Genomic DNA, 16,597 nt, shown 5'->3' with positions numbered 1-16,597 from the left:
ATGGTAAGTTTGCCTGAGCTCATGGTTTCAGTGACTCAGGAGACATTGTATTTTCTTTCTAATGCGGCGGGGGGGGCTGCAGTACAGTCTGCAACCCCCATGACATTAAAAATAAAATTGTGGTGGTGACCCTTCCCCTTCTAGGGATATCACCAAAGAAACCTTATATAAATAGCTCTCCTAGGGCATTATGGGGTGCTCTTTGAAGGAGCAGTGCATAATAAATGAGCAACAGTGACCCCACATTTATTAGTCACTTTTGTCTGTTTCTAGGTGTCTCGTTCCCACCAGGCCCCCAGCTCCCTGCCAGGTGCCTTATGGGGCTGCACAAGAGCCAGCTCTTTTTTATATTTAAGTGGTGCCCCAGTGCCACCCCAGACAATTACTTTTGTTGGGGGCTGTAAGGGAAGCCCTAGGTCACCCGTGGCCACACTGCCCTCCTGCACCTGCAGGAGCCGACTATGTGGCATGCCCCGGCGCCCTCTCAGAGGATTCAACAGCTGCTCCCTCCTGGGGCTTGCAGGGAGGGTTGGAGGCATAGGGCCCCTCTGCCTGACCAGCTACCCCTTTGCATCCATCGCAGGTGAAGCAGAAGCCAGCGTTGCTCCTACCCCACAGGAGTCTTTTTTTTTGTTTCAGCCAGGTGGGAGCAATTCAGTGTATTTTCCATGCCCGAGAGCATGGGCAGTGAAAAGTTTTGTTCTCCAAAATGGGTGGAAGCAGCTTTGTGCCTCTGCCCGGGGGGAGAACCTTACTCTTTACTGCTGGCACTCTCAGGCAGGGAAAAGATGGTATCACAGCGTTTGAGGACACCGGAACACTGTCCCTATGCTGGCCCTGGTGGTTTGAGCCCCAGGGTGGATTGTATGGCTCAGGTAGGAGGACCACACAACCCCTCTCTGAAATTCATAGTTTACTGCCCTGGAGATTGGGTCCCCAGGACCTCTTAGAGGCTCAAGGAGGGGGGGCATGGGCCCCACTTCCCTTTATTGATATATAATAATAATATTAATTCAGTTTGTAACATGTCTGGTTACACCCCACTGGGTGTCCTGGTGCTAGGATCAATAACCCCAGAAGAAGAGAGAGAAGATGCACCTAGAAGGTGAAAGAGGAATTCAGGAAAAGACATACAGCGAATCCCAAATTTGGGATGAAATAGCCAGGATTTTAAACCTTTGCAAGATGCTTTCAGTGAGTTTGGCTCTCGGAGTCAGTGGTAAAATGTTGAACATTTTAGCTGCAAAATAGCCATAGGTTCGGCTCCCATCCTGGCTCTATAGAATTTTGGCATTCTGGCCAGGTGGGCTCCCGCCGATCTAAGATTACGGATAGGAGTATAGGAGGTTATAATTGGGTGGAGATAACTCGTGCCTCTATTCCACAGAATTCTTTGACAGTAACACATGGCTTTGTAAGTGATCCTGTTTACCAATGGCTGCCAGTGGAGGTTAGCCAGTGCTTTAGAGGAGGATGTTCTTCTAGGGAGATTCAAGACCAGTCGAGCTGCAGCATTTTGAATATGTGGCAGTTTGCGGAGGCTTTTTTTTTAGGCTCCGAGATATAGTTACCATAGTCTATCTGAGATGTGACTAGAGCATGCACAAGAGTTTTTCTGGCTGCAATAGGTAGTAGGTCTAGGAGTTTTCTGGCTGCCTTCCTGATTTGGTTCTCAAACGAAAGTTTGAGATCTAACCAGATCCATAGATTTTTGGTTTCCTAATTAAGGGTAGGGGTTTGCCAAAGAGCCTTGGGCCACCATGCCAATGACCAGATTGAAGGTGTTTTCCTAATTATCATTACTTTGGTTTTATTGCTGTTAAGTTTTAGTCAATTGTTGGACATCCATGAAGCGAGCTCCCCTAGACAAGAGGAGAACTGATTAGCCGCTATCTCCATGTTCTGAGATAAGGTGACAGTTAGTTGCATTTCATCCCCCTATGACACAATGGTTACTTTTTATTTATCCACAATTTCTGTGAGGGGGCCAATATAGAGATTGAATAGAGTGGGGCTCAATAGAGAACCCTGAGGGACCCCGTGCCTAAGCGGAGTGAGATTGGATATATGCGGATGCTGAGTGACTTGGAAAATGCAGGAGAGGAGTAGGGAGGTCATCCAGCAAAGAGCTGATCCCCTAATCCCAGAAAGCCTTAGTCTTTGAAGGAGCAAGTTATATAATACAGTGTTAAATGCCGCACCAAGGTCCAAAAGGACCAGTGCTGCAGGATGGACTTCATCAGCACGTTTCCGCAATGTTTATGTTGCTAGGAGTAGGGCAGAGTAGGAGGCTCTAAAGCCAGATTGAGAGGGATTAAATAGATTGTTAAAATTAGTATGATTATCAAGTTAATTGTTCACCGCATTCTCCACGATTTTGGAGAAGAAAGGCAGGAAAGAGATGGGGCTTAGGTTTTCGTTCAGCATAGGGTCGAGGGAAGGTCTTTTTTTCCAAAGGGAGAACTATTGCTTGCTTCCATTTCAGTGGAACTTCACCTGAGCAAAAAGATATATCTATAAGTTGTTGTACATAGGGCAGAATAGCGTCCATTCCTTGCATCAGGATTTTGGGCGGAGCTGGATCAAGAGGGGAGCCAGATCTGATGCCAGACTCTTTAGGTCAGCCATCGTGGGTGGTTTTAAATTCAGAAAGACCAGTTCCCCCAAATGATGTGTCAAGAGAGGTGTCAAGATTGATACAGCTACATGCTTCTGATGGGAATGTGTTGTAGAACTTCACTACTTTAGATGCGAAGAAGTCAGCAATTTTGTTGCAGTTCACAAGAGGTGTAGATGGATGGGCCATTGTCCGATCCAGCGAGGACAGTGATTTAAGAATGGAGAAAAGTTCTTTAGATGAGTTGCTGGCTTGCTCAATTTTATCAGTATAGAAAGCACAGCATGTTTTTCAAATGAGTGTGTGATATAATTTAAGCTCATTTTTGTAGATTTTTTTCCTAGTGGGGCAGTAATCCGTCCCCCACTTGCGCTTGAGGCGTTTACAAGTTTTGCATTCAGGGTTTTGTTAAACCAGGGCTCAGGATTCCGCCACCTCTGAGTGTAGTGAGTGGACCACAGTGCAATTTTGTCTATGGCTCCTTTGTTGAAGTGATCCCTGAGTTGGAGTTTGGTGCTTTAAAGAGTCTGAGTAACAGTTGCATTTCCTTTGGGTGATCATCTGACTTATCTTAAAGGAAAGCGGGGATCTGTCAAGAGGAGTACAAAAGGCCACAAAATGGTGGTCTGACCAAGGGACTATCTGCGGGGTGTCCACTTAAATTTCAGGAAAGTTTGAAAATATCAGGTCTAGGCTATGTCTTAGTTGGTAAGTAGGGGTGTTCACTTTTTGAATTAGGTTCCTTACATAGAGATTGAGCTTCCAGGTTGGAGTTATTGTTGAAGTGCAAATTAAGGTCACCTGAGACTTGGCACCACCCTGCTCCTTCCACTCTGGTCAGGCCACTGGGATAGGGTGCAAGCTGCCACGCAGCTCGGCTTTCACTCTGCTGGGGACAGGGGAAGGGCAACCGCAACCGCAAATGGTAGGACATTGAGTTGGATTGTTCCTGGAGGGGTGGAAGCTCTTTGCTTGAAACAATATATAAAAATGTCGATATTCATACCTTTTATGGCAATATTCTGTCTACAATATTTTTGACACTTTTTTTCATAGTTTACATACAAAATATGTAAATTTGATATTTTTGTAGATATATTTTTGACACGTTAGTCTTGTGTCATGATTTTCTTGTTCATTAAACTTTGTCATGCAGCCTGTCCCTGTGTACCTTATAAAGGTGAGCACGGTTTGCATTTTCTGGTATTATTTTCCTTTTTGTCAATTTCCTACCTGAGATCAGAGTAATTAGATAAAATCTATATACAAAACAAACAATGAGCAAAAACCCGCACCAGACTCCAGACCCGATGAAATCTTCCTTTCATTGGAACAAGTCAAAGATGACCTCCAAATTCTACAGGACCTGATTTTACATCAACCTAAGATTAGATGATTCCTTACCAGGGAGGAAGCAAAGTCTGCGTTCGGGCTGGGTAGGGGACAATATCTCCAATACGGAAAAATATCAACGGTATCCCGTGAGGTGTGGCTGATGTTCCCACAAGACCCGCCTGTCTCTACTACACTCCAGGCAATTGTGACCTTGACGAGGGGGCGCAGATTAATCTCGCATCTATACTGGGCACTTAGGGATGATATTTGTGCCTCCCCCCTCCTGGCTCAGGCCAAATGAGATGTGATCCTGGACATAGCCATAACAGTATCTGAGTGGAGGAAGGTGCATAAAGGGGTCAAGCAAATTAGTTCTAAACCTAGGTTTAAACTTACACAGTACAACATCGTGCAACAAACCTATCTGACTACACGAGTCTTACACAAAATATATCCAGAACGACCGGCCCATTGTCCTAGGTGTCGTTTTGAGGATGCCCATTTTCTACACATGCTTTGGAAATGTGCTGATCTGGTAATCTATTGGAGGTCCGTGGTGGATACCTTACAAGTGATTACAGGATGGCAGATACCCCACACCATTCGTGAGATACTACTGGGACTCCTCCCTAGCCCTAAATCAAAAAAGCTCCCAAAGAAATGTTTGCAACTGGGGTTGCTGCTAGCCAAACGGAGGGTTGCAATTGGATGGATGAGTCTGAGGCCCCCCACGCTACCGAGCTGGGCCAAATACCTGAGGGAGTGAGGAGTAGCAGAGTTGATCCAGATGAAAAGGATCAGGAGGGATGACAAACTGGAAGAAGATGTGATGGCTTGGAATGTTATGATAACATTGATTCCCGTGGGTGGGGAGTCCTCCACGCAAGCGTCTGAGGGGGCACAGGTGGGGCAAGCTGATTCAGGGGGAGAAACAATGCATGACAGCTGCCGGGAGCCCGGATCTGTAGGAGGAAACTAATATTTGTGAGACGGCCTGTGGGATCTGACATAAGTAGTGAATATGTCTAGTGACCAGAAGGGGGATGGTTGGGTGGGTAATTTAAGTGTTGTGGTTTGTTTTCCTCTAGGATATCGTTGATTTGTCCAGATTCAGTAATGTAATTCTTTATATGTGGTATGGATCACGGTATGTTCTTCTTGATTGGAACGCGTAAGTCTTACCATCATAGCTTCTTTGATCTATAACTGTTGCCATACTTATGTTGTGATGCTGGAGGTCAACAATACAATAACAATGTTTTTTTTTAAAACACATAAGATCAGAAAATATGAGACGGACTCTAGTATGACTCTCCACAGTAACCGCTTCCCATACGCCACCAGCTTCACTTACGACCCCCAAAGCATCTGCCTCCAAGATGGAGAACAGTACCTTACCCCTATGCCACAACCCGACCAGTCTGAAGTAAGAATCCTCTATCGTCCAATGATATACACTCCCTACTCTGCTCTTATGATCTCCTTCATCCCACCTATAACACAGAGTACTTGAACAACATTTATAAACATTCCCTAATCCAAACCATTCCCTCTAATACACACAGAGCTCCAAAACACAAGACTAGAGGTATAACCAAAGACAATCTTATGCAAGTCCCCCTCACACAAGAACCTCTAACCCCCATCAAATCACATCTCAAATGTATACTACTAAACTGTAGATCAGCCTCAAGACATGCGGCTGATATAGCTGATCTCATACTCACTCACAAACCTGACCTCTTAATTCTGACTGAAACATTATTAAATGAGTTGCCCATGCCTATCCTCGACATACTGGTTCCCCAAAACCATGACATCACCAGCTTAGACAGAACCGATAGACCAGAGGGCGATATTGCCTGCATACATCAGAACAGTCTCTCAGTGAACCAATCACAATCACCGGTATTATCCTCATGTGAAAACCTCTGTATTGATATCACAAGCAACAACAAACTAGTTTATTCATTGCACACATTCTACGACCCTCCAAGTGACAACCTCACCTTCCTCGAACAATTCATGGATATCGTGACTACAGATACTGGACAACAAAATACCCAAATATTTCTTGGAGATCTCAATCTCCATTGGAATGGCCCTAATGACTCTGCTGTTAATATCCTCAAAGCATTCCTCTCGGACCTCGACAGTACCCAAATCTGCAACAGCCCCATACATGACAAAGGCTCAATCCTTGACTTGTTTATTTCCAATGCTAAATCCATTCAGCTTGAAACAATCCTCCCATGTGATTGGTCTGACGACCATCCCATCACATTCTTCATAAACAAATCAGTAAAATTATACTCAGCACTGCCTACAAAACCTAAACTATGGTAGAGCAACCTAAAATATGCCAGCACAGACTTACTCACATCCTCTAGTGTCAACCTCTTGCTTTCCCCTGAATGCCTATCTGATGTTCAAGCTCTGACAAACCACTACTTTAACTCTATGACCACGGTATTAGATTCAGCCGCTCCGTCACAACTGAAGAGGCTCTCCACAAAAGATTCAAAACCATGGTACAACGGTAGACTCAATGAGGACAGACGATCCCTAAGACTAATTGAACGCCAATGGAGATCATCACCATCCCCTGACCACCTTAAGCTGCTAATAGCCACCAGAAACTCCTACTATAAAAAGATCAGACGATCAAAAGCAAACTTTTTCAGAAATCAGTTAGACCAAGCCAAGAATCGACCCAAAAACTATTTGAACTAGTCAAAACATGGCTTACCCCGCCCCCAAGCTAGACCAAGCGCACTACCCAGCTGCGTAGAATTTGCCTCCTTCTTCGCTAAGAAGACAGAAAACATGAAGACGGACCTTCTTAATGCCTTAGTAACTCATGCTGACACTCATAAGGACACTTCATCTCCCTCTCCACCTAAGTTCGACCTAAAAAATAACGCTGCATGGTCCTCCTTCAAAACTTGCAGTGAAGATGCAATATTAAAAGTGCTCACGTCGTTGAACCCCCCCCCAATCACAACAACGATCCTCTTCCCGCAAATGACCTAGAAGACTTCATACCACTGTTACTGCCACTATGGACCAAGATTATCAATACCTCTCTGCTTCAAGGAATCATTCCAGAAATCCTTAAATCTGGGCAGGTGTCCCCATCCTAAAGATATCAACTGCAGACCTCACAGACTTAAATAATTACCTCCCAATCTCCAACATCCCAACTCTGGCTAAACTATTAGAAAAATGTGTACACGTCCATCTGGGCAACCACATCAACCATTTCAACCTGCTCAACCAATACCAATCCGGTTTTTGTACAGGGCACAGTACTGAATCGGCCATGACCCACATAGTATATGACGCACTAAAAATCCTAGACCAAAACGAAGCCTGTCTGCTAATCCTGCTCGACCTATCTTCGGCTTTTGACACCATCAAACATGACAATCTGCTAGACCTCCTAAAATATAGAATAGGCTTATCAGGATCAGTACTAAATTGGTTCACCTCTTTCCTCCAAAATAGATCCCAAAGATTCAAGATTAATCAATCCTTGTCCATGGCATCCTAGTCACATTAGGAGTCCCACAGGGCTCATCCCTTTACCCTACACTTTTCAACCTATTCATGGAACCGCTCACCGAAATTCTCAGCTCTTCAAACATCCATTATCACATGTACGCAGATGATACACAACTATACTTAAAGATCACTTCTCTGGATCTTTCAATCTAAAGCTACAAAAAACAAACGTATCTGTCCCACAAACTGCTGCTCTTATGTGGCAACAGATCATCCAGGAGTTCCAGTAATCTTCTTCTGAAACCACAACGATTTGCCAAAAAGAAAACATACAACCGTACCTTCGCTGGAATCGCTCCTAGTATATGGAATGTACTGCCTCCAAAAACCAGTCTGAATCCCTCTACTGCCTCTTTCAAAAAAGAAGTAAAATCTCTTTTCATGACGAAATTCACATGAACAATGTATTTAACTCTCATAACGGCTGCTTGTATAGTAGGACATAATTATACCATTCAGTGTTCTTTTGTACATCTATCTTCCCTTGTAAAGTGCTCTGATACCCGCAAGGATCATGTTCGTTGAATACAAAACCTTCAAAATAAATAAATATGATTTAACTTTGTTGGATTTCTTCTTCATTTAATGTTGTGACTTCAAGAATCTGAGTGACTCAGCATCTACAATAATCGCCACTCAGGATCTGGCTTGGAAGTCTTTACACTCCTATTTAACTCATAAAGGTCGACCTTACTTAGTCACAGGGTAAGGGACGCATTGGATGAGGAAGAGACTTAACTGTTCAGTTTTGCTGGTTAAAATAGAGGTGTTATGCTCTCTTAAGACTCCACCTTACTCATATACATCCCTTCATACTTTGAATATTTCAGATTCTTACCTCAGAAGAACCCTTTTGGAAACCTTAAACTAATAACACACCGTAACACAATGCAATACGCCACCACCATATAATACGTTATCAGGCACCCAGAAACAATCAGAAAATCAAATCAAATGATTATTGGAGAGATAACATGTTATACTGCATTAGTATCCATAGTCGTGATGCACTACAACAGTACAACGAAGTAATAACTAACTCATAAAAAACATTTAAAACATGTATTCTCACCTTTTTAATATCCAAATTATAGTGCATGCTGATGTGGGAAGAAAATAAACCGTACACAGAGATGCATTTAATTGTTTTTGTTGTTATGTACTTTTTATTGAAAGATAATATATGGTAAACAGCACAGTAGTTAAGCAAAGTGTAACATGTTAAACAGAGTGCTAAGTTAATATTTTCGTTTGAACAAGGAATCTCTTGAGAACACAGAAATATGAAATACAAATCTAGTGCTAAGAAAAACGAAATGAGCCAATAATAATTATTTATATTTTATGAGTTTTTTACAAAAAGGACGAGAGAGATAAGAAAAGACTAGAAAGAAGAAACAGAAGAGAGAAGGAGAAAGAAAACATTTACATTTTATGAAGAGTTAAAAGCCAGACCAATTAGCTATGTCAGTGATTGTTTACCTGCAGCATTGCTATCCTATTGTATGCGGTTGGAGAAGGAAGGGAATTTGAGAGAGGAGTTGTACTTGGCCAGAAATGAGGTTAGCTCTCTTATTACTCTCTGTTAGAGCCTGCTTATCACCATGGTGACCTGTCTGAATAGGTAAGTGTAGATTGCAGTATATAACTGCTGAGTCATACTGACATGCACTTTTGCTGAAGGTGACTGTGCACATACCTTGAATGTTTTGCGAAATACAACACCCTGGTGATAGTAGTCATGGGAAAAGGAGTGTATGTTGTTAACACGATTGCTGTGCTGGTTCTTGATTAATCCCTACGGTCTAGGAAGTAGCGTAAATAAACATTGTCAAGGCTTCATTCACAAAGATTGCTCGGTTAATAGGTTTCACTCTTTACCTGCCACTGTCCTACTTCAGAATTTCCAGGCATAAGTCACACTCACCCACGAAATACATTTTTCTGAAGAGAGCCATTTTGAGTAGATGTTGTCTACTCGCTCACGGTTCCGTTCTACGTTCTGTGGTGATCCCACTTTGGTAATTTCGCACAAAAAATAACTTATATCGCTAGTAATTTCAGGATGCAAAATTTCCTACATTTTCTAAATGGGACCACGACAGTCATCTGAGAAACTCTAGATTTCTGTAACCAATTGCAAGCCCTCTTAGAAAGGGGAATTATTACAGGAATTGGAACCCCTGGGGTTTTAGAGCAGAGAACTTACCACTCTCATTGCCCAAGTACAAAGTGGCTGGCAAAGTCAGTGTGGGATTCAATAAAAAGTAACTTAGAGGTTGGTTCTTTGAATAGTGACAATGTGTTTCTCCTCCCCAAAGTATTTGGAGACTCTGTAAACATACAAATATGCAAAACACTGAGGGCATATGTACAAGCCCCTATCGCTACCACAACCTCACTATAGTGAAGTTGGGGTGGCGATAGGGGCTGCGCCTTATGTACAGCGCCTTATATGCAGCGTTAAGCCACTTAATGTGGCTTAACGCTGCCTTGTATATAAGGCCCACTTTCACGCTATGGTTAGAGTGAAAGGGGTAGGCAGTGGGTGTTTCGGTGGACTTTCCACTGCAACACCCATTCATTTTGACGCTGCCCCTTATGTACAAGGCTGGCGTACATAGCAGGCAGCGCCAAAATTAACGCCTTGACCCCAGCGGTTTTTCCGCTGTGGTGCGGGCGTTCTAATGGGTGGGCGAGGCTGCGTCGGCCGTTGGCCGACAGTAACACTGGGGAAGGAGCATGGAATGGGTTAAGACGAGATAAAAACTGGTCTTGAGATGGCTAAACGAGGAGAAATGCATTATTTCTCCTATTTTTTGCTTTTTCCATGTGTGCTGCCTTCTGCAGCACACATGGAAAAAGCAAAATGCAATTTTTTGTTTATGTGTAGTAAGGTGTCCCTTCCTGTACATAAACAAACTTTTTTTTTTTAAATACAATTTTGTCACTTTCATGAGTGCTGCATGAAGCAGCACACATGAAAGTGACAAAACAGCATTTCTAGGATTGTTTATTGGCAGGAAGGGACAAAGTCCTACAAATTAACAATCCACCCTCACGCAGACACCCTTACACTCTGGTGAAAATGTGCCTGCATTGGCGCTAAGTTGCTAAACTTAGCACCATCGCAGGGGGAAACACAAGGCTGCACCACATTCTTGTAAATATGTGCCCACATGCATCAAACTCCCGTTTTGCGATTCCAAATTTGCGATTTTTACCGAATCGCAAATAAGGAATCGCAAAACGGGATGCATCATTGAAAGTGCATAATATTTGCGATTCGGTAAAAATCACAATTTTTACCGAATCGCAAATATTATGCGAATTCCAATTTCCGATTTCGCAATTCCCATTGATTCCTATGGGCCAAAAGGCCCATAGTAATCAATGGTAATTGCGAATTCGTAAATTGGAATTCGGAAAATGTTGATGCATTCCATGGGTGCAGGGGGGGGTCCAAAGGACCCCCCCTGCACTCCTGAAATGTATTTTAAAATGGATGTTTCACACACACATGTCCTAAGGACATGTGTGTCTGTAACATGACAGTGTTTAAAATGCTAATTTGAGCATTTTAAACATTTTTCGCAAATTACCACGAGGTTCAACCTCGTGGTAATTTGCACTTGCAATCTTTGAATTCGCAATTTTTTTGAGAATGATGCATTGCATTTAAGGAATCGCAAAATTGCGATTCCTTAAATGCAATCGCATTTTGGAAAATCGCAAAATTTGCGATTTTCAACAAAAAATAATGATGCATCTCAAAAATCATTTTTGGAATCGCAAACGGCCGATTTTAAGGAATCGCACCGTTTGCGACTCCAAAAATGCTTGATGCATGTGGGCAATGGTGCAGTCTTTCATTTCAGAAGTGGAGGAGAGACGTGTTAAGCCAGGTAGGGTAACTCCGCCTCCTCCACTTCTTTGTACATATCCCCCTGTAGGTGAATTAAAAACCAGATTCGGATTCATGTGCACCTCTGATTTACAAATTTTCCATAAAATAACATCATAAAAGATTTTTGGACATATCAAGTCAGCACTTGGATAAGGTAGCTGTAAGAAATAAGGTTATTGGTTGAGGGGAGTGAAACCCTAATCAAGCAGCAACCAAAATCCTTGTCAGGGTGAAGTCACAAGCAACCCCAAATTAACCTGTCCTCAAACCACTGGTAGCTTGGCACAGAGCAGTCAGACTTAACTTAGAGGCAATGTGTAAAGTATTTGTGCAACACTTCAAACAGTAATAAGGTGAAAATACGACACATTAAAAATCATACTACAATTTAGAAATAAAGAGTACATTTTAATTATTAAATCAACACCAAAATGACAAAAATCCAATCAGTAGGACCAGAGATATGTAATTCTAAAGATTTAAGTGAAAATAGCAAGTTCAGGCCAACCACTCTTAAGCATGAGTGGGCTTCAGGGACCCAATAAGGCCTGCTGAACAAGAGTACCTTAAATCTTGGTTGCGGAGTCCCTCGTCGAGGATGCCTCGCACAGCTGTGATTCCTAGGAGATGCAAAGCTGCAATGTGAGGTCCTGCGTCATCACTGAGGATGCCGTCAATGAGGGACTTGCAAGGTGAAGTCCTGCATTGAGAGCGTTGCGCAACCACTGGTTCAGAAGAAGCTGTGAGACGTGTGATGCATTGTCACAGACGAAGGGCTTGCAATGCAAAGGTCTACATCGAGGGTGCGCCACAAGCGGCGGTTTCTGGATGGTTGTGGGTGGTGAAGCGAAACTCTATGTTGTGGGAGATCCACGCAGCAGAAGCAATGCAACAGTTCTGCTTGGGGTTGCGCAGCGCAGCATAGGAGATTGTCCGGTCCTGCTGAAACCACAGATGGGCTTGCAATGCACCTTCAGGCCCATTTCCTAGGGTCCTGGACTGGGGTGGCACCATTTGGCAGGGTAGGACTCACAGATGGGAGAGTCCAGGTGCTGGGTTCAGGGATGTTGGAACCTTCTGTCCCTGAGACTCTAGTCAGGAGGCCAGCCAACTAGCCCTTAGAGTCACTATGGGCTTCTGGTTTCAACAGATGCAGGTTCAGTTCTTTTGACCCAAGGAAGAGGGCGGCAGGCAGCAGGTCAGTACAACAGGGCAGCAGTCCTTCTGAGCAGCAGTCCAGCAGAGTGCCAGTCCTTTCAGCAGCACAGCAGTTCTTCTTCCTGGCAAAGTCCACTGGTCCAGAAGTGTACTGAAGAGTTTGGTCTTAGGGTCAAATGTTTATACCTGTGGAGAAAGCTTTTTTAAAAGTGCCATGTGGCAGACATACATGCCCTTAGGGCATGTATGTGCGCCACATGTGCACTCATGCACGATTCAGGAGTGCAACAGGGTGTCAATGTGACACCCTGCCACCCATGAAAATGCTCCCCCTATTACGGATTCGGTATTTACTGAATTGGTAATAGTGAATGGCTTCTCATTCATTAGGAATGAATGGGAATTACCAAATCGGTAAATACCGAATCGGTAATAATGAATATTACCGATTCAGTAAAATTTAACAAATTTATACCTACATTCAATTTAACGATTCCTAAATACCGAATCGGTAAAATTTGGTATTTTGGAATCTATAAAATTAAATTACCTACATATGGCCCCAAGTGTGGTATGTGACAGCCCCTGCCCCTCGTTAACTCAGAGTGGCCAATCCTGCCAACACCTACCTTCCCTTTGTCTCACTGTCTCGTATCAATACACAAAGACCACCTGCTAGCTACACATAGTGATGTGACCCAGGAACAGACCTCAGGTACTAAATGGTTAAGACAAGAAAATGCCATCTTTGTTTTTGCATCTTTCTAAAGGTGGCATTTTCAGAATTGTGATAAAAAAATCTGACTTTACCATTAAAAAGGGTTTTTAATTACAATATTTAGACACCAATCTCGAACTGATTACTTGTTTCCAATTCGAAGCTACAGCTTACTAAATATAATATGATAACTCCAATGTTATCCTTTGAGAGATGTAGGCTTTCCGGTAGTGATAAACGTATGAGTTTTTCACTTCCAAGACATATAAAACTTAAAAGTACATGTTGTACTTTTTAAATACACTGCACCCTGCCTTCTGGGCTGTGCAGGGCCCGCCTTAGGGGTGACTTATATGTATTGTGATGAAGTGGACTTTAAAGATAAGTTTAGTTTTAGTACGCTGATTTAAACTCCCATAATTTTTAATTCATTAACGAGTGTTGCATGTTTTTGTACTAATTCAATCTAGAATAATGTGCACCTACATGAACATATGGGTCTAATAATATGTGCTCTTGTCATGTTTGTCATCACGTTTTAAATAATATATTAACTTTGTCTTTTGTTTTGTCAAACATTAACTGTGGCTGTTTTAAATAATAGCATGTGCATTCTCTTAAATGTGCTCTTGTTTATGTCATGTCTTTCATGTGACAGTGTTCTGTTTGTCTTTTGTGCATTATGCTAGGTAACATAGACTAATGGGTTAACATTAGTCAAGGGGGTGGGTAACAGAATAATTATCATTTCTTGAATTAATTGAGTTTCCTTGCATACTAGAGTCATGGTAAAAGAGGCCTGTGGCCTATTTCTAAAATGGATGTCCGAAGTCCTGTCGAGTTGGGCCTTGCACAGCAGAGAATGAAAGAAAACATTTTCTTCATAATTCTTTGAAAAACACACGCGGAAGCTAAGCTGTGCAGAGCATTAAGATAATCATTGTATAAACTTTCTATGTCAAGGACAGGACGTGTAGCGGCGGAAAAGCTTGGACGGAGGAAGCAACGAACAATTTTATTAAATGTTGCCAGTCTCGGAAGAGCTTGTGACACTCGTAGTCAAAGGACAATGCCGCTCTTTAGGAAAGTGTTTTTTGCAATGTGAAAGGCGAATGACTTCATGGACTGACATTTCTCGACCAATCATCCTTCGAGTTGGTCATTGTTTTGTATTCTTTTAGTTAGTTTTAGATAGAAAAAAGGTATACAAATTGCCCCCTTGGAAAGAGCACTGTTGGCTCGTTCCTGTGCTCCAGAGATGCTGCCAGACTTTTGACTCACGTAAGAAATTCCGAACTTTACTTTTTCCCTTTAGGTTTTCTTTAGTTAAGTTAGGGATATAGGGTTTAGGGAATGAGTTCCTAAATGTTTAAGCATTTCTCATGCTGAATTTGATTTTAAACTGACAGACTGATGTGCCTTTCTAATAAAATAATGCTGCTTATTAAAATGCAAATGAAAGAATTTATTTCCTAAAAATGCTTTTTGCCCGATAATAAAGTTAATAAAATAGATTTTGAAATGACAAGCTGGTCTTGTTTGTTTCTTTGAGTTACCATTAGTTAATCCATTGCCTATGATTTTGACTTAATTAAATGTTTATAAAGTGTTTTGATTAATTAGGTCATATGATTCAGTTGGTCAATTCAAGTCTCAGTGATTTATGGGCCTAATGATAGATTTATGAATAATGGTGAGTATCGTGGTGTAGAGTTGTTCATATGAGACTGAATTTCCTTTGGCCTGCTGGATCAAATCTCTGGTAGCAGAGTTCAGTTACTATGGTAACTGACATGTTACATGGTAATTACATAGGATACATGTTTAACACATGTTACGTTTTGTCTAGTTGTTATATGTTGTCGAAAGGTTTTTTCCAGCAGTGAGAAAAATCCTATGTGCCGGCAGAGTAGTGTGACAGGTGAAGTTACACAGTTCGTTTGTTCTCTTTTAAATTAGTGGTACTGAAATATCACTAAGTGTTGTGACGTACAACACAAGTTTAGGGATTTTTAGGTATGTCAGGTTGCATGTATAGTGAGGTTTGCCTATGAAATCGTAGCTCTGAGTATAGGGACTAAGAGCCTGTTTTTAAAACTCGTTGCGAAAAGAGTAGTAGGATTTTTCCGAGCTTGTGTGAAGGGTAAGGTGGCGTCGTCTATTCTTACTGGCATTTGTGGATTTCTATTGGCTGGTTAGAGTCCTGCCAAAGATTTCATGTATACATGAATAGGGTTTTCCCGTATGAATGCGTAAAACTGTTTTGTGAAAATAGCGTCGTCTATTTCACGAGAGTGAAATCTTGAATGTCTGGTAAAACTATCACTTTGTTAGGCGAAAAGGACAAATGATTTGTTTTTCCGTAGTTATTAACTGAAATCCATTGAAAAGGATTGTTTTAAAATGGAGCTGTGAAAATATTTTTTAAAGGAGGAGTGAGTTTACGGAGAAACACTGACACGCGCAGCTTCGCTGCAGCGGCAGTATACGTCACAGGGTTCGCACTGCGATTAGTTAACATACGTCACAGCAAGCGAGCTGATTGGTCCATGTGACCAAAACAAGCTGTTAGCTGATTGGTCTTTTCTGAAAACAGGTTTCTCATTGGTTGAGCAAGGTAGTGACGTGGCTTAACCTGATTTGCTTGTTGATGAGTTTCGCGCACGGATTGGCTAGAGTAGCGGAACAAAAGAAATACTTACGATCTTTTCTAAATTGAACGGAATAGTTTTAAAACATGAGTTATTATTGGAATAAAGAAGAAAAGAAGCCTTCATGGTTTTAGAAAATTAAAAATGTATTCAATCCTGACAAGAAAATTGAAGCGCGTGGTGGAAAATTACTCCATAAGTACAAAACACCCGCAGCATATATGGAAGGAGAATATGGTTATCATACAGTCCTCTGGTTTGAAAATTGGATGCAATATACCAAAAATGATGGTGTTTTAGCCTGGCCAGAAGATGGATCATTTAATGGTAAAGTTTTAGGAAACTTAAGAGATAAAATGATGACTCTTTCACCAAGGCCCAGACCCACTCAATTTGAAGCTTTAGTTGAATGGGAAATTGAAATGATGGAGCTTGAACGAGAAAATTGGGGAACACCAAGAGGCATAAATAGGTAAACCCACCAAGATAGAGTGCGTCGTTGGAGAAAAGGGGACATGCATGATGGTTTGTACCCAGTTATAGAAATGGTTGTTGAAACAGCAGGTCAAAAGAATTCCCAGAAAAAAGGTCATCTTGATGAAGAATTAGATGATGCAGTTTTAGAAGAAATTTTTATTAGTCCTTCA

Source organism: Lissotriton vulgaris, chromosome 1_1 (assembly GCF_964263255.1).
Source record: "Lissotriton vulgaris chromosome 1_1, aLisVul1.2, whole genome shotgun sequence".
Lineage (NCBI taxonomy): Eukaryota > Metazoa > Chordata > Amphibia > Caudata > Salamandridae > Lissotriton > Lissotriton vulgaris.
This window is presented reverse-complemented; position numbering follows the sequence as displayed.